General features: G+C 33.3%; 1 long non-coding RNA gene and 1 other non-coding gene across 2 annotated transcripts; both read left to right on the forward strand.

Annotated features, from left to right (window-relative positions):
• Positions 1-203: 203 nt before the first annotated feature.
• On the forward strand, positions 204-5151 carry LOC132615197 (uncharacterized). Its single transcript, XR_009572613.1, has 2 exons — positions 204-875; positions 4855-5151. It is a non-coding gene; the product is annotated as an uncharacterized LOC132615197 (long non-coding RNA).
• Positions 5152-5893: 742 nt separating this feature from the next.
• On the forward strand, positions 5894-5999 carry LOC132616294 (small nucleolar RNA R71). The gene has a single exon (XR_009573085.1). It is a non-coding gene; the product is annotated as a small nucleolar RNA R71 (small nucleolar RNA).
• The last annotated feature ends 13177 nt before the right edge of the window (positions 6000-19176 follow it).

A 19176-nucleotide genomic window follows, 5' to 3' on the forward strand; every position in this document is an offset into this window, starting at 1 on the left:
AAATATATTTTTATATTGAGTAATATTTAGCACGCGTTAATATATAATTAACTAAAGAGTGTCTTTCATCTTTATTTTTTTTTTTGGGGGGGGGGGGGGGGGGGGGGCAAATAAATATAAGAAAGAAAGCATATTAAGTCCAAGATAAAAGACCTCATACTAGCCTAATTTATATAAAAATCTGATCCTTAATTTGGCCACTAATGACCCAAAATAAAGCCCAAATTCGTCCATTTAGCATGGCCCTAAAGTTTCAGCCCATCCATCCCAAATAACCCTAAACATTTGCAAACCTAATCTCTACTCAAAAAAATCAGCCGCACCCTTCCTTTCTTATCTTTTTCCTCTTCTACACAAAGATACATCTCTCTCCAACCATGGTCAAAACAACGCACACCTTGTTTTGGAATTTTTTTTTTTTTTTCAAACCAGAAAGTATAGGGACATACATTGCTTTCACTCTTGATTTTCAAATCTTGCCTTTTTTTTCGACCATCTGACCTGCAAATCTGTCCAAAATCTGAACGTTTGGATTTCAAATGGAGTTTTGACCAAGAAATCCCGCCCAAAATCTTGGAACCCTAGCAAACCCTAAGCTCGTCCTATAAATACTATCGTTTGGTTTCATTTAGGGCGAAGGCTTGGCTGCTATTGTCCCTCTCTAAACATCCAAAAAAAAAATACTCTCCGTGTCATACTATTTTTTTTTCCAAACCGAGATTCATTGCACGTTTTCCCTCTACATAGATCTTTGTCGACTCCTAGCTGCGGCAAATATTTCTTTCATTTTTTTAATTGTGTTGCTTTGTTCCTGAGCGAGTTCGGACTACGTCGTATCTAAGACCCCGCACCCGAGTTCACTGCACCCACAAAAGGTAATATTCGATGCCTTTCTGTTTTGTCCTCTTTTATTCAGTTGTGTCGTATTGAAAATCACGCTTTAGGCTCGCAGTGGTATTTAAATGTGCTCACAAATTTTGATAAAGATGTCTTTTAAAAAATTATGTTATTGGGAACTCATTTTATGTTCGAAGAGGACACAAAGTTGCAGTAGTAACTTTAATTATTCGAGTTTATAATTTTTGTATGAATCTGGATATATGCTCCTATGTTTGCTATATTTTGTTACACACTTTCGATCTTGGGCGATACGGCTGTTGTGTTTCTTTCTCATTACCCACTTTAGATGTACTGGTTTAAGGTTACCTCTAGATATTCATATATCTGCCATTGTTTTGGATGAAATTTTAAAATCTGAATTTGTGCTTCCGTATATGCTTAGTTTAAGTCAGTAATATGAAAGCCCGATTCTATAAGTTATGAATCTGCCATGCCATGTTAAAATAAGTGACTCTTCCTCTTATTATAAGTAGCAGTAACTGTTTGGGCTTATATAAAATACAACAAAATGTAGACAACACGTTAGAGTTACTTTCTGTTTTACTAGATCGATATTTAACCATGAAGTTGAACATATGGTGTGTTGATGTTCTTGCACTAAAAGTCCTACCTACGTACTAATCTCTCTGTTAATAAAAGTACACATCTTGCTTGGGAAATATAAATATAGCTTAGGGAGCGAGAAGTGAAAAAAAAGTGGAAAAAAAAACTCTACTGTTAAGTATCAATGTACTCAAAGTACTTAGATATTTTAATTATTCATAGGACTTGAATGTCTCGTTTGTAAAATAGATTGAGACGAGAGAGTATGTCATCATCTATTGTGTTCTATGCTTTAATACTTCTTGGAATTGCTATTTAAATGTCTAAAACTCTTTCATGCTTTATGGATGCTTGTTCTAAAGAACTGAACCGAATGTGCGTATGATTCGCTTTTTTTTTTCCACATTTTGTTATTGTTTTAAAAATCACATTTTCTAATCCTTTTCATCTTTTCCTTTTGTTTACATGAATACCGGAGCCGAAGAGTCTCGGGTTGAGACTCGACGTCATCGCAAGATCTTAACGTGCATCCACTATACCACTCATATCTCTCGTTCTTTTTCGAAACTCATCCGAACAGAAGAAAACGAAGAGGAGTGAAAGGAAATGATAAACAATCGAATATACTCTTCCATTAACGTCATATTTGATAGCTTTTATTTTTTTTCTTTAGTTGTTACCATGTATACTTGTTGGTTTGTTTTGGTGATTTGTTTGAAGCTCGAGGCATTATGAAGTTAACTGAACTCAGGTCTAGACATCTAGGGAAACACCTAGTTATTAATCAAGTCATTTGGCATATAGGATCATCACTTCTAGATAATATTTACTCATTCTATCATATGAAACATAGTATCTAGCTATAAGGACTTTGAATCTATGGTTAAATTAGAGTAGGAGCGGACATAACTTCATTTCTGTTATCCCAAGTTATTCAGAAAGATTTTATATTGTTTTTCCTATGCCAAAAAGTAGCTATAAGCTAAGAATTGATTTTTTTTTCTTTAATCTAGCTCAGTTCATGAGATATTTTATGTATCCAAATGATTTCATAAAAACCAGATTTTCAAAGAGTCCAAATGATTCCTCTAAATTTGAGTTTGAGCTTCTGCCTGTATTAAAAATTTTGATACCATAACATTTTCCATGTTCTCAATTTTCCTTAACGTCAAAGGCATTAAAGTCAGAATTTTCTATTTAATAGAGTAAGTCAACTATTGAAAATTGTTATTTAATGCTAAACCCATTTTATCAACTTTAAGTCCAAACCTTTTCTGTATGTAAATGTCTTTATCTAGTCTAATAACAGATTCAACTTTTTCTTGCTTCGGAAAATGATGCTTTCAAACTTTTTCAAATTATTATTATCTTTGTTTTTTTTTTTTTTTTGAAGTATCCAACTTGAGAGTCTAGTCTTTAAATTTAAAAAGCTGAGTTTTCCAAACACCGTGCAATTTCACTACTTAATTTCAACAAAATGCATTAGCACTTGGTTTTAATTACATTTTTTAAGCTTAGTTAATTCACTTAAGTTTGATTGGTAACCGTAATTAACGGATTCTAATGGATGCCTAAGACCTTCCCATTAGGATATTTAGAACCCTTACCTAGAATTTATTAGGTTAGTAAGACCTTTAAGATTGGAGTTTTAGGCATTTACCTAGTCAAAATAGGTGTCTTAATTCACCGTTAAATTAATTAGGTGGCGACTCCTTAAGTTAAATAATTAGGAATCATCAATATGTTGTATTCCGCTTTGACCCGTTAAAATGGGGTATAACACTATATATATATATATATATATATATATATATATATATATATATATAAAATAATTTTAACCATAAATAAACAGTATAATTATCCACCGAAGGGGGTTCTGATGAATCCCCTTTGGCCCTTCCTTCACCCGCCCCTGGAACCAGGTATGTTTGTTCAACGATTTTTAGTTGAAATCAATAAACAACACAAAACTACATTCACAACTCTAATCTATATATAATATAAAGCTAGGCATAGACAATCCTAGGTGGCATCTCTTTATGACCTTCATTGGCATTTATCTTTTTTTTTTTCTCTTTTTTTTTGACATTTTTTTTGTATTTTCCTTGCTTTTTGTTCCAAATATGCAAAAGAAGTGTGCTACCTTTTTCCTTCTACTGTCTGTACTTAATTGCCCATTCAATTATGGTATTAAATACTCTATATCATCAATATACACACCAATAAAACCTGAAGAATTTGGAGGAAAGAAATAAGGCTTATTAACTTAAAAGTTGGTAACGGAAAATATAATGCTTATTGGCACATTAAAATCTTTATTACTATTATTATTTTACCTCTTCAATTTAACATCAGTTACAAATCAATATAATCATTATACCTATAAATTATCACCTTCAAACATTTTCTTCCTACCTACATGGTTATCTTTTCTCCATATCCACATCACACAAACTTAAAACCTTGGCAAATTATATTTGTGGTAGATTTGGTATTGTGTTGATTGTGAGTCCTTGCCCCCGTCATCAACAATGTAAAAGAAAAAGAAATGTTAGTTGAATAGGGATTTCACACAAAAAATTGGTGAGTTTCGTTTTATTTCTCATAGTTTCACACTTCCACTCTTTGTAACTGATTAATTCTTTTCCTTCTTCCTTTTTAATCTACTTGTGTAATCTTTCTCTCAAGTGTCAAAAGTGTTGGTGTTTTGAAATGGTAATAGTAAATATTAGGAGAAAGAAGTAGATTTTTTAAAATTTTGCAGTATAAAATTGGAGGTGTAGATTTTGAAATGGGGCGTTATTAGAATGAAAAATCAAAAGCGAAGAACATACAAAAAGCTTAAAAGCCATAACAAAAAGAGGTATAGGGAGGTGCTACAGAAACCTATTTCCTATGTATTTTTACGGACTAAATATATATTATGTCCTATTTAATATGTGCACACTCTTATGTAGATATTAAGGTAACATAGGTGACAATTGGCATGGTAACATATAATATATATCATGTATCAAATTACGAATAAAGGTTGGATATGTATATGTTACTTATGAAATAGATATAGGTAAACATCTCTCTTAAGTCATATCTTTTTCTTCCTTTTTTTATTTACTTTTCTCTATATATTTTTTAATTTGTCTTATTTTAAAAAATTTACCTTCATAATATATACAATTCTCTCCATAAATTCTACACTTAATATTGTCCATAAATCTTATTTCTTAAATCTCCATAATTTTTATATTTAATATTATTCTTATTTTTCAAGCATTTTATCTTCATAACCCCCAAATTTAAATATGTAAGTTATTATTGGTGTTCTTTCATTTATGCCTATATAAATAATTCAGAGAATTGAGTTTGTCTTTTTATTTTTGGATACGGATATTATATTTCATAATTCAGGATCAGAAGTTAAGAGAGACATATCAAGATGACACCTAAATTATGAAGGATGGTGATGTCAAGCTGTTTATGGAGCGGCAGCCAGTGATAAATTCGAAGTGGTCAAGGTGGAGTGTAAAAGTAATTAATTCAGTTTTTTATGGATGGAATGTTTCCTCCTCTTTGCTTTTAGGAGTGATATCCTCAACACAAAATATTACATTATTTACTATTTATTAATATTCATTAGTGATTGTCATTAATGATTTCATTGAATTTGGATAGTTGGCTGGATTATACAATATCAGTTGATTACAATGTAGTATTACTCCTAAAAATTTATTTAGACCAAGAGCATTAAGGAATTAAGAATGTCAATATGATGTAATACAGAATAAAAAATATGCTTAAAACCTAATAGTACTCTATATTAAATCCAATAAGTTCCTCATGTTATTAATATTTGATAGAACTAACACTTCTAACACGACAAAGTAAATATGAAAGAAAATCTAATCAAAAACCAAAAGTTAGAGGCGATATTTGAGATAGCGGGACGTCATACGTAATAACAAATGATAAAGCAGAGAAAAGTCAAAGTCAATTAACAACATGATAGTTTTGTCGTTGATAACCCCCTTGCGAGTTATTGACATAATTAGCATCCTCATATTGTGGCTTCCCTTCTAGATAAGTTTCGTCAGAGACTTGGTACATTCCGGGCGCATGAGGTGGCATCTCGTCGACAACATTTACCCCTTTGGCTTCTTTCTCCATAAGCCTTTTCGATAATAAATCCACGGTGGTTTGCAATTGAGCGAATGCATGATCTCGCTCATGATTTTCTTTGGCCACCGCGGCAGCAGAGGGACTACCATATGATAGAACTTCGCTATCACTCGAATGCCAGGCTTGATTGTGGGTAGTAAGCTTGTCGAGCAACCTGGTGATGTTGACAAAGGATTTGTCCATGAAGCATCCCCCAGCTGCAGTATTGACAGCTATTTGATTCATGGTATCTAGCCCCTTGTAGAACTTCTCGGTGAGGATTGCATCCGGAAATTCATGAGTCGGAGATTGAGCTAGATAATATTTGAAACGCTCCCATGCTGCATATAACTGTTCCCCCGGAAGTTGTTTGAACCCAAAGATCTTGTCCCGAAGCTCAGCCTTTTTGCTTGGTGGGAACCATTTTTTTAAAAATATATTGGCCAACTCGTTCCAGGTGTGAATAGTATTGCTGGGTAGCTTTTCATACAATTACCTCGCTTGGCCAGCCAAGGAATATTTGAAAACCCGTAATCGCAGTGCATCAACAAGAACAGCACCTTGAGATTGTTGAGAACATGCATGCACGAAATTCTTCAGGTGTCGAAGTGGACAGTCCTCCGAAGAATTTCGGAAATAGCCTTCAAGTTTCAATAGCTGATAGATAGAACTATCAATTTTGAAATTTGCATTTCCTGTTCTAGGCGGAACTACGGCTGAAGCATAATCAGCTTCGTCGATGAATTCCGCAAATACATTCTCATCCTCCCCTTCTTCTGGTGCAGGATGGTTCACTTGGATTCCCCCTTGGTTTCCTTGATTGCGATGGGGTCTTCCTGCCATGTTCACCTGGTTCACTAAAACAGCAAACGAGGTGTGATGGAATAGAAAAAGTTTTAAAGAATAGTACACAACAATTAGTAATTTCTAAACCGTATTCCCCGACAACGGCGCCAAAATTTGATACGCTCAAATTACACCTATTAATGGCGTAAAGCGAACGTTGTCAAATATAGTAACCCAACAAGGTTGGGGTCGAATCCCACAGGGAATATGGAGAGAAAAGAGTACTAATCGTATGCGATACCAGTCTTTAAATGCTTTAATCCTATTCCGGATAGTTTGAATTGATTGTTGAATAATGTAATTGAATACTTTGACTTAAAATGTAATTAATGTGAGAGAGAGACTAAGATTGTGTTCCCCAATTTGATTAGATATTATGCTTCAGGTTTCAAAGTGATATACTTCTAATGGTTGTTCTATGAATATGCACTTGGTCTCTTAAAGACTTCTTAATGTTTCCCAACAGTTAAGCAGTATTTCCTCTTTATGATTCTTCCGAATATAAAAGAGTTACAATCGAAGAGCGACCAATAATGCCAATTTAGACTTATTCTTATTCCTAAGTTAGTCTATTAAACGAGGGTTAACGCCTCGAGTCATTGTTATTCAATCTTACCAATATTGACTCTCTTTCCCAAGAAAAGTCAATATAATGGCTTCGGCTAATGCTTGCAATCATTACCCAACGTTACAACTCAAAGATAGAATAAATAACAACAACCATTATGCATATATCAATAATAGAACCCATTCACATAATACCCATCATGGGATTCACAACCTTAGAATTGAAATTAGCTACTCATAATGTTTCTTGACAGAAAAAGCTTAAAGATTAACATAATACACTTACAATGCTAATACAAGATGGAATGAGAGTGAAGTTGTTGCCTTAAATGCTCCAACCACTTCAATATTAAAGACCTAGGGTTTGTGCCTCTAAAATAAAATCTGAATAATGAATTAAAACCCTACATTATGTATTTATAGAGCCAAAAATCGCGCTAAGTTTCTGGACAAAAATGCCCTTACGCCGCATTGTTATGGACCGTAACTCAGGTTACGGTCCGTCCATCATTTCGTCATTTGATCACTTGTTGTTACGGCCACAATGCGACGGACCGTACCCTGTGTTACGGTCCGTCCTTCTGAGGCGTCACTTGTGACTTTACTTGGGAACTCTCTGGAAATTTAGGCCCTGTTACGGTGACATGTTACGGACCATAACATGAGTTACGGACTGTAACACTACACCGTAACACTGATGGTTTCATTGAAAACTCTCTGGAAATTTAGCTCCTGTTACGGTGACATGTTACGGACCGTAACATGAGTTACGGACCGTAACATGAGTTACGGACCGTAACACTACACCGTAACACTGATGGTTTCAATGAAAACTTTTTCTGGAAATTTAGGCCCTGTTACGGTTCAATGGTACGAACCGTAAAATCAGTTACGGACACCGTTACGATCCTTAACATGAGCTACGGACACTGTTACGGTCCGTAACATGAGTTACTGACTGTCGCTTAGCTCCACTTTGTCCGTTTTTTCAGCATTACTTCTCATTTCCGATCCTTAGTTAATCAACCCTATAAAACACAAAAATAACATAAGAAACAATATAAAAACACTTAAAATAAAGCAACATTTCTAGTTACAAAGGCATAAAATGTGCCAAAATTCACGGCACATCAAGGCCTCTACAAATCCCTTAACGATTTTAGTTCCACTTTCCATGATATTAGATTTGTTTTTCTCCCCCTCATTTAGAGTCTTCAAGATCTACACAGGGCTCATAGAGTCCTTTATCTGTTCTCGAATGATCGATGGATGTGGGGCTTGCCAGAGTCAGACTATATTTGGGATCTAGTAGTGATATAGTGGGGTTGAGATTCTGGCTAGCGATGAAGGATGATTCAGATTTCAGATATGGTAATTTTTTAGCAAGATCTGAAGAGGAATGGTTTTCTTTTGAGGTATGAAGAGGTTCGGGATGGACAGACATTTAAAGGGCTCAAATCGGAATAGGAAGCGGAACAGTCTTAATGACATGGCATTCTACACAGTTCTAGACATATTAAGCACTGAAGAGACTACTAACTTGAGTCATGGACACTAGGTCCCTTATCAATTTTGAAGACCAGGCAAGAGTTCTGAGATGTGCAATGTCACTTATGCTTGTACTGTCCTGACCCTGCCACGTGTGTGTACTTGTAACGGTACAAGAGTGAGTTAGATGCTTCTAAAAAACACCTTTTAACCTTGTACCTTTCCTCTGAACAAAGCTAAGCCTGAAGAAGTTTGAGGAAGGGCAACAAGTTAAGCTCGATCAAACCCATCTTCTATAGATTGTTGATCCCTGCTTAGTGCCTTGGTGAAGATGTCTGCTACCTGGTCCTCTATCTTGCAGAATCAGCTTTCAGCAAGTGGAGTGATAGAGGGACCAGGTTCCTCTGTGCCACATTTTCAGTTCATGGGAGGATGTCTTACCAATTTGTGCCACGGCCAAGAATGCGACCTTTCTTGCCATTTCCACAAGACACACTCTTTCATTGGTAGGACTTGATTGAAAGGAAATCATCCACTCTTTCAATTATATGTCTTGAGCAATCACTATCCAAGTTAACATTATTAAAGTAATTTTTGACTGCTTCCTTTCACTTCAGCCTTCTTCATTTTTCGAAACTAGGTCGATCAAAGTTATACCTTCTCCCTTTCCACCATCCATGATATTCTCTGTTGGATCTTGGTGGTCTTATGATAGATTCTCCGTTATCTAGGCTTGATGAACTAGCCATGATGAAGATCCTCTCTAGGTGTTAACTTTTTAGAAAGAACCTGCTCTAATACCAGTTTTTACAGGTCGTGCGTCCACCAAACAATATATGAGGGACCTAGTCGCGTACCAGTTCCCTTATGCAATGCAGTACGAGAATTAACACAATATTTTTATGTGGAAAACTCCTTGCTAAAGGGATTAAAATCCACGACCTACCTCTGTTGGATTTCAACTCCACTAACCTAGTAACTCAGGTTACAACTCTATCATAAGCTAGGAATTAACTCCCATAATCTCTCACCCTTATAATAACGCTTATGCAACCCTCACACTTGACTACCTCTAGCCAAGCACACTAATACACCTAGACTCACCCCAACCTGGTGTACCACTCAAAGGCACTCTTTGAGAATTCCAGCATAATGACTAACTCTAGCCACACACTAATACAACTAAGCTACCTTTAGCCTAGTGTACCACTTAAGAGCTTTTGGAAGCAACTTTGAAAATTTAGGACACCTACAAATAGCTTCTTTTTATGGAAGAGTAGGTTTATAGTTTAAGAACAAAAAACAAAGACTGAACAAACTAAGGACCTAAAATATCTTCAGTTTTGGACCTGGTCCTTCGGGTTGTTGTGGCTCTGTTCTTTAGGAACACCTTGAAAGATGGAGACTTGCACTTTGGATGGAGAAAATTTTGGATGGTGCAAGAATGAGTCTTCTCTTGGAAGATGATGTTTTTATATGCACACACAGAGAGAGAAAGAGAGAGTAGAGATGACCACTTATGAAATCTGGACGGTTAATCAATCGGCCTTAATGAGGTACTGTTGTACAGTTGTATTGTACTTTTCATCCGCTCACTTTACAGCAGCATTGTACTTTTTAATCGCTCACTTTACAGCTGCGGATTTGGACTTTCAGATTCAGTGACCAGAACCTTTAATTGGAGGAACCTAGTTCCTCATCTGTTCTTCGAACACGTTGTAAGTACTGGACACACTGTCAATAGCTCTACAGCTGCATTGTTAGCTGAGCAGGCTAGAGACCTGATCCCATCTGGTCCTTTGAATCAACATATCTGGTCTCTCATATATGAGCAATCCCTGCATGCATCTGATCCTTCAAAGAGCATGTTAAACAAGCAGCATATAAGATATCATAAGGTTAACTAATTTCAGACAGATGGACGTAATTGCATCTGGTTCCTTAGAGTTTGTCATGTCATCAAAACATATCTTTCTTATCACACATGTTGTTTTGATTGAGAAGCTTGTCAACTACAACACAATATTAGAGAAATCTGAGGAGTTATCTATATAAGCATGTATAGCTAGTGGCTTTTTAAATTTCCTTTTGAGATATATAGCTAACAATCTCAATACCAGAAAGCTGGAGCCCAAGACGTTCCAAGAAGCAAAATAATATTTGGCAGTGATTGCAAAATAACTAACATTTTAGCCAAATCGATTTGATCAGAAATAAGAGTCAGCTTTAGGAAAATTAGAAGACATTAATTGCCATCAATGCGTATAATCTGGGGGTATAAGAGGGACTCTTTCACACTATAGTTGTTGGTTCAATTCTCACTATCCGTCTATTCCCCTTTCCTTTCTCTCATGTAATAGAAAACAAACTTGACAAAAATACAAGGAAGAACAAGGAGAAGAAGAACAAATTAAATCATTTTTTAAAAGATACCCTTGCTACAATACTAGAATTTATCTTAATCCTCGAATTGCTAGTAGGGGCGGAGCTACAGTTGTGGAAGGGTGGTCAGATGAACACCCTTCGTCAGAAAATTATACCACGTATATAAGCTAAATATTACGTTTTGGCATAATATATCTGCGTTTGAACATCCTTGAGACGAGTAATGGACTTGGTCCAGCGGTGTTGATTGCTGGCAGGAAGGTCGTGCGTTCGACCCGTCATTTATGTATTTTTTTCGTAGTCTTTTGTTTTTAAAGGATTCTTTCAAAAAAAAATAAAAAAAATAAAGCAGACCCAAAAAAATATTTTAAATCTTAAAAGAGCCCAAACATCTGAGCTCTGCTTTCTCTCTCTGCTCTTGAAACTATCTTCCGTTCTGGCTTTTTTTTTTTTTTTTTTTTTTTTTTTTTTTTTTTTTTATTACCAATCAAAAATCAAATGGGAAGATTTCAATTTAAATTCCAAAATATTTTTAGCTCCAAACTTAACCTTCCATGATAATAGAAATTCAAAATTGGACTTAGCAGTTTCCCTAAATGCGACTAAAGAAATTATTTGGGTAATTATAATTTGAAAAAAAGTTAATCCACTAATAACGAATCCTATTAGTTTAATTTTTATAATCGAGAGATCTTTGAGTACCAATAATACATGGTTCGAAACGTAACAGCCAATGACTTTTACATTCTTTTGATGTAAATAAGTAGAGTGCATTTATTTTTTTAACCTTATGTTTAGTATGATATTAAGTTAAACTGGAATCTTTCAATTTTTTTTTTCTTTCCCCCCTAAGACATGTTTATTTTATCCTATGAATGACAGGATGTTTGTAAATGAATCTCGCTTTTTAAAAAGAAATTTTCTTATCAGTGCACCCATTTATTAATTTTTCTTTTGTTCGATGCACCCACTAACTTGGATTTTTTTTTCTTCTTCGAAGTTTGAACACCCTTGATGAAATTGCTGGCTCCGCCACTCATTGTTAGCACATATATTCTTTATGTTTCTTTTGGTAGAAAAAGAGTTATGGATTTATTAAAATCAGACAACAGAAAGTTTTGTTTTTAAACGAAAAATCAATCACATATATGTCATTATATAATATAGAGTTTAATGTGGGATTATTTGTTCTTGTATACTAAAATAAATGACCCCTAAATAGTTACCCCGGCAAGATCTTTAAAATTTTGTCATTTAAACCTCCATGTTTTAACTCCAAGTATTCCATAGCCACCAATAATATGATCTAGGAAGATCAAAATAAATGACCCCTAAATAGTTAACCTAGTGAAAATCAATATTTTGTCTGCCAATTAAGGAAGATCAAAAGTGTTCTTTCACCGTCAAGTATAAAATAAAAAGAAAAAGTAAAAAAGAAGCTTCTATTAAACAACTGAACACTAAAATAAAATATAAAGAACATTGACTTGTTCATGAAATCTTAGGTCCAGCTTCTCTAACGAACACATTCTAAGCAGAATTAATTATGAAAATGACCACTCAGGGAAAAAAAAAAAAAAAGAGATGTCATGTTCGTCACATAAGCGGAGCCAGGATTTGAACCAACGTGGCCTCAAGTACTAGAAGTTGGGTTTCTGTACATATTTAGTACTCCCTCCGTCTTAATTTATGTGACACTTTTTTTTTAGAGTCAATTTGACTAAATTTTGAAGTTAGATGATCAATACTTTAACATTAAAATTAATGTATTTGAAAACTACATGAAAAATACTATAAGTTACAACTTTTCGCATATCAATTTGGTAAAAATATACATCTTATAATGTTGATAAAAATTCATGCAGTTTGAATCTCGAAAAGCAAAAACTATCACATAAATTGGGACAGAGAAAATACTTTTTAATACATATTCTTGGACTAGCTACTGAATTCTATGGAACCTATATGATATATGCTACCTCCGCCCCTGGTTAGCGAGGATCGTAATATGGAGGTTGCAAAGAATGGAACTAGTGAGTGGTGACCATGAAGTTCAGCTATATATTTCAAAACAGAGTGGAAGTATTGTATTGGAATTGTCTTGTAATACTTTTTTTTATGCGGATTGCCCTTCAAATGCACCGGTCTTTATTTTTTGCCGCTCAAATTAGTGGTCTTTAATTTTTACCCTTCGCCTAACATCATGAGGTTTGAGTTCGAACCTTGGCTCCATTAAAAAAAAATCGCAAAACAGAGTTTCCTAGTAAAGTTAGGCCTTAAGGCAGAGTTTTGCAAAATTTCAACCGAGTAAAAAAAAATTGCCTTAATGTAAACCTCTATCTTAAGGTAGAGTTTGCAGTCAAACTCTACTTGATCAGACAAAGTTTGACTCAAACTCAAACTCTGCCTGATAGTTCAAACTCTACCTGAAGGCCTAACTTTGGCCCGAATAGGCCTGACTTTGCTACGTAACTCTACCTTGCGAATTTTTCTTTTTTAATTTTTAACTGAGCCGGGGTTTGAACCCGCAACCAAAGGGTTTTAATGAAGGGCAAAAATTAAAGACCACCAATTTGAGGGGCAAATATTAAAGACCACCGAATAAGGGCAATTGTGCAAATTGCCCCTTATAATATGACATTATTAAGGCAGAATGGCTTGGGACCCCCCCTGAACTTGTTATCTTTTATTTAGTGCACGCCTAAACTATGCGTTGACTGAATTACCCCCTTGAACTTAGTAATATGATAGCCTCGACCCCCCTAGATGCTGATGTGGCAAAGAGCGTGGATACACTCTCTTTTAGGCGCGTGGAAGGGTTAAAAATTGAAAAATCAGCTTCCAAATGGGGTATTTTTCAACTATTAATTGCCACATAATCAATATAATGATTTATTTGATCCAATTGTATTTCTTTTTTATTTTTCTTAATATACATTGCATATTTTATCCCAATTGTGTTTTTGCCTTTTTCGATATGATGATTATTTATTTTAGCTATGCATTTTTTTTTGGGGGGATCCAAATCTAAATAACTTAGTTGAAAGTTTCAACTTGAAACTCTATTTATTTTAGCCAAATAAAAATAAGGTTTAGCAAAAGTAAGGAGTTTAGACGGTGTATTTTCTACAAAAATATTGTGTATTTTTCTTTTCATGCAATTACTATTTATTCAACTGTGAATTATTTTTTTGGGGTCAAATTTGTAAAATTTCTGTTTAATATTTTATTTGATTTCTTTTTTAGATGCAATGATTATTTGTTCAACCATGTATTTCTTCTTTTCCTGGCCAAATATATAAAAATAACTTGATTAGAATATCATTATCTTTAGGTAAATTAAAAAATTATAGTCAAAATGTTTTCAAGTTCTTTTTTTACATATTTGGCCCGAAAAAGATGATTTAAATAATTGTTGAACTTAAAAAGGTAAAAAAAATATATTTTATCCTTTAAAAACTGCCATATGGACAAAAAAACCCATGTGGCAGCGCGTATGTCACACTTCCATGGGTTGTCAGCGTCCGGGGGGGGGGGGGGGTCGTGCCTATCATATTTTCAAGTTGAGGGAGGTAATTAGGCCAATGTAAAGTTTAGGAGTACACTGAATAAAAAACGACAAGTTCAAGGGGGTCCCGATCTATTTTGCCTATTATTAATTACACTGCATATCAATTCGGTCCCAATTACAACGAAATTGGGCCCATATTTGAGGTTCGTTTTTAAAATGGCCCACTGTCTATGTAAAGTTAAAATTACTTTGCATCCGTTAACCCACATTAAGACTTCAACATTTTCATCGCTCACAATATAGTTTCTTTGTTCTTTCTTCTTCTCTGATTTCAACTTCAACAATTATATCTCCATTATCCCTTACACCCATTCGAATCGAATTTGTTGAATAGAATCTATTGGAGAATGTTGTTTGAAGTTGAAAAATGTGGTCATCCAGTGATTTAAGGCTGAGAACTTGAACAGGAAGTATAAACTCCATAGAATGGCCATTGTTGAAGCTCGATGTTTCAAAGTTTGAAAATCGGGTTTCCGCAAATAAGTTCTGTTTTGAGTGGCTATTGTTGCAAAAGATCGGGTACGTATTGAGGAGCCTAAATCTGAATTTTCGGGTGTGGTTTGATGTAGTATTTGAGGTGTTTTGTATGAATTTGGTGCTTGTATTCAACGAAGAAGACGAAGTCTATCTTTGTATAATAGTGTATAATATTGTATACTAGCGCATATGGGTGTATAAACACCTCTTATACACTATTATACAAGATTGATATATTGTTTACAGGTATCTGGTGGATTTGTCACTACTACTACTATTACTATTACTTCTACTATAGCGATTTAGTGTTGAAATTGAGGTGTAATGGTGGCTAAAAGGTATTTTCTATTGTATACATGTATTATCATTATTTTATACACAACTATACAATGTAGATACATCTTTAAATATTGTATATATAAGTGTATATATTTGTATAATTGTATATAATTGTGTATAATTTCGTATGATTGTGTATATACCAGGGTTCAAGAATTTATAAAGGTAAATTTGAACTTTTTGTGTTGTCAATGTTCAAGGAGAGCACAAGAAGAAACTTGATTTTTTCTCTAAGAGGTTTAATTTAAACCTATTGTTTTTTGCCAAAGCTTCGCAATGTAAGTTATGGGTTGTATTGTTACAATGTAAGTCAACCAATTGTATGTTCCTGAAATTTCTTCATATTTAAATTCTCAATTAATTTTAAATGCATAAGTTTTTTAGGTTTTAACTTATTATCAGTATGATACAACTAATTATGGATTTATTAGTAATTTATTAGTGTTTTCTGTTTTTAATTAATGATAAATGAAAATTAATTGAGATTTTAAAATTAACAAGTATATTTTTTTCGTTCATATGTAACATAAAGAGTACAGAAAATACTTGTTTGCGTATTTTTGTTTATAACAGTTTAATGAGATCTAAATATCAAATGTCACCATACATACATAATAACAACTTATTATAGCAGCCAAGGAATTTTCGAACGAATGCTGCCATTACGGAGAAGTTTGATTTGTACGTAGAAACAACACTAATATGTTGGTTGTTAGACGTTGGTTTCTACTCCTTCCAATTTCTAAGAGTTAGACTCCAACCAGTTTCTTTTTTTAAAGTTCCACTAGTTGGTAGTTAGCTGACAATAAGCTAGACCTAGGAAGTAACATGACATGATATATAGTTTATGTCTTATTTCGTGCACACTTCTTATCTATATAGTCTGTCCATCTTTATATTTAAAAAATACTAACTTTCAATTTTATATAGTTTATGTCTTATTTCGTGCACACTTCTTATCTATATAGTCTGTCCATCTTTATATTTAAAAAATACTAACTTTCAATTTTATATTCACTCTTGATGACATGATTTATAGCCACACGAATGTCAATAGTTTATTTTATACCACAAATGTGAAAAATCTTTTCGTGTTTCTTAAATTTATAATCAAACATCATCACATCAAATGAGACAAAGCATGTTTATTTTTGTATGACCCCACAAATTAACAAGAAGTACCTGCACATTTCAATATCACCACGAGATTTTGACCAGAGTTGTATCAATCTTTAAGCTTAGCTACTTATTGGAATAACGGTAATAATTAATTAAACTTTGTATCACGAATTCATATATTAAAAACATCCATTATTTAAATTAAACTTCGAATAGTCAGAAACAAGGAGATGATCCACATTCCTAGTAGTAGTTGCTTATTAGATAGGTTAGTGACCAATACCTAAACATACGAGGTTAAGTAACAGAACCAACATTCCTATCATTAAATATATTTATTACTTGACTTAAATTCTGAAGTTAGTTGAATTAGTTAAACATAAAGTTTGAGTGAAGCATTCGTTAACATAAAGTTGGTTTCTTCCGCAGCTCATCATTGGGCCAACTGGTTTACTGTCAGTCGCGCGTACGCAGAATATTTTATAAGCAATATACATATTTAAAAAAGTAAAAAAAATATAACTATAAATGAATGACGGGAAAATTTTAGGAACATACAATTGGCTGACTTGTATTGCAAAATTATAATTCATAACTTACATTGCAAATCTTTGACCAAAAACAATAGATTTTAATTAAACCTCGTAGAGAGAAAATCAAATTTCTTCTTGTCCTCTCCTTGAACATTGACAACACAAAAGTTCAATTTTACCTTTATACATTCTTGTACCCTGGTATATACATAATTATACACAATTATATATAATTATACAAATATATAAACTTATATATACAATATTTAAAAATGTATCTACATTGTATAGGTGTGTTTAAAATAGCGATAATACATGTATACAATAGAAAATACCTTTTAGCCACCATTACACCTCAATTTTAACACTAAAATCACTATAGTAGAAGAAATAATAGTAGCAGTGAGAAATCCACCAAATACCTGTAAACAATATATCAATCTTGTATAATAGTGTATAAGAGGTGTTTATACACTCATATGCGCTAGTATATAATATTATACACTATTATACAAGGACGGACTTCGTCGTCTTCATTGAATCCAAGCACCAAATTCATACAAAACACCTCAAATGCTACATCAAATCACACACTAAAATTCAGATTTAGGCTCCTCAATACGTACCCAATCTTTTGCAATAATACCCAATCAAAACAGAGCTTATTTGCAGAAATCCAATTTTCAAACTTTGAAACATCGAGCTTCAACAATGGTCGCTCTATAGAGTTTCTGCTTCCTGTTCAAGTTCTCAGCCTTAAATTTCTGGATAACCATGTTTGCAGCTTCAAACAACATTTCCAGCAAATTCTATTCAAAAAATCCGATTCGAATGGGGGTAAGGAATAATGGAGAAATAATGCTGAAGTTGAAATTAGAGAAGAAGAAAGAACACAGGAACTGTACTGTGAGCGACGAAAACGTTTAAGTCTTAATGTGGGTTAACAAATGCAAAGTAATTTTAACTTTACATAGACAGTGGACCATTTTATAAAAGAACCTCAAATATGGGCTCAATTTGGTTGTAATTGGGCATGAACTGATATGCAGTGTAATTAATCCTTTAAATATTTTAAGTTTAACATAAGAATTCTACAATTGTTGGTTGTTTCGTAAATTTCAGTCTCTTACTGAGAATATAATGCTTGAATTGACGAAGATTTTTTAAATTTTCAGCAAAAGGGGATTTAATAGCTTTCCCTTGAAGACCATCTAAGAGCTTAACAGTTGACTCTTCTATCTCCACCCTGAGTAATAGTTGACTCTTAACAATAGCTTATATATATATATATATATATATATATATATATATATATATATATATATATATATATTATTACACAATATTTGAGTATGACTGTTATAGAGAGGTAATTTTACAAAGAGTGTACCGCTATAATGAATGTCACTGCTATTATAGGTACAATACTGTTATAGATAAGTAAAATATAACATGAAAAATCTGTTCCAGAGAAAATCAGGCTGTTATAATGAAATGTTGTTATAACAAATGATAATTATAAAGAGGTTTGACTGTATGGAAACCTATATATGCCACTTACGCTTACTCCCTCCATCTCAATTATGTGATTGTTTAACTGTGCATAAAGTTTAATAATGAAAGAAAGACTTTTGATTTTTATAGTAAAAAATAAATCATAGAAATTTATGTGCCTGTAAATGTCCATCACATTATTAAGGATAAAATGAGAAACTTAAATTTATTAATAATTAGATACTCCCTAGAAATGTGTCATTCTTTTGGACACAGACTAAAATAAAGAGGGTCACATAAATTGAGACATAGAGATTAGGTATCGTGTGGGAGCATGCATAGGTCCGATATGAAGCTCAATTCTTTTCATTTGTAACCCTAATCTAATTTCAAGAGATTCAGAATTTCAACACTTTAATTTTTTTTTTTTTGTCAAATGAATATATTCCATTTTCGAATTACATTATAATTGATTATGAATTAATAATATTGTCGATTCAATGTCTTACAGTTCGTTTGGTTTACGAAGAAATAAATATGCAAAGATCGATGTGTTATGATACAAAGATTATATAAGGTGAATAAAATTATATACTTGGTGTATTAAAATAAAAAGAACATATAAATATTAGGTCCAGCTTCTCTAACGATCACGTTCTAAGTGGAATCAATTAAAATAAAAAAAAAAAACAAAAAAAAAATCAGAAAGAGATTCTCATGTTATTGAGAATTTCGCAAAAGTCAAAGAGGAGACAT

The sequence above is a fragment of the Lycium barbarum genome, chromosome 10, assembly GCF_019175385.1.
Source record: "Lycium barbarum isolate Lr01 chromosome 10, ASM1917538v2, whole genome shotgun sequence".
NCBI lineage: Eukaryota > Viridiplantae > Streptophyta > Magnoliopsida > Solanales > Solanaceae > Lycium > Lycium barbarum.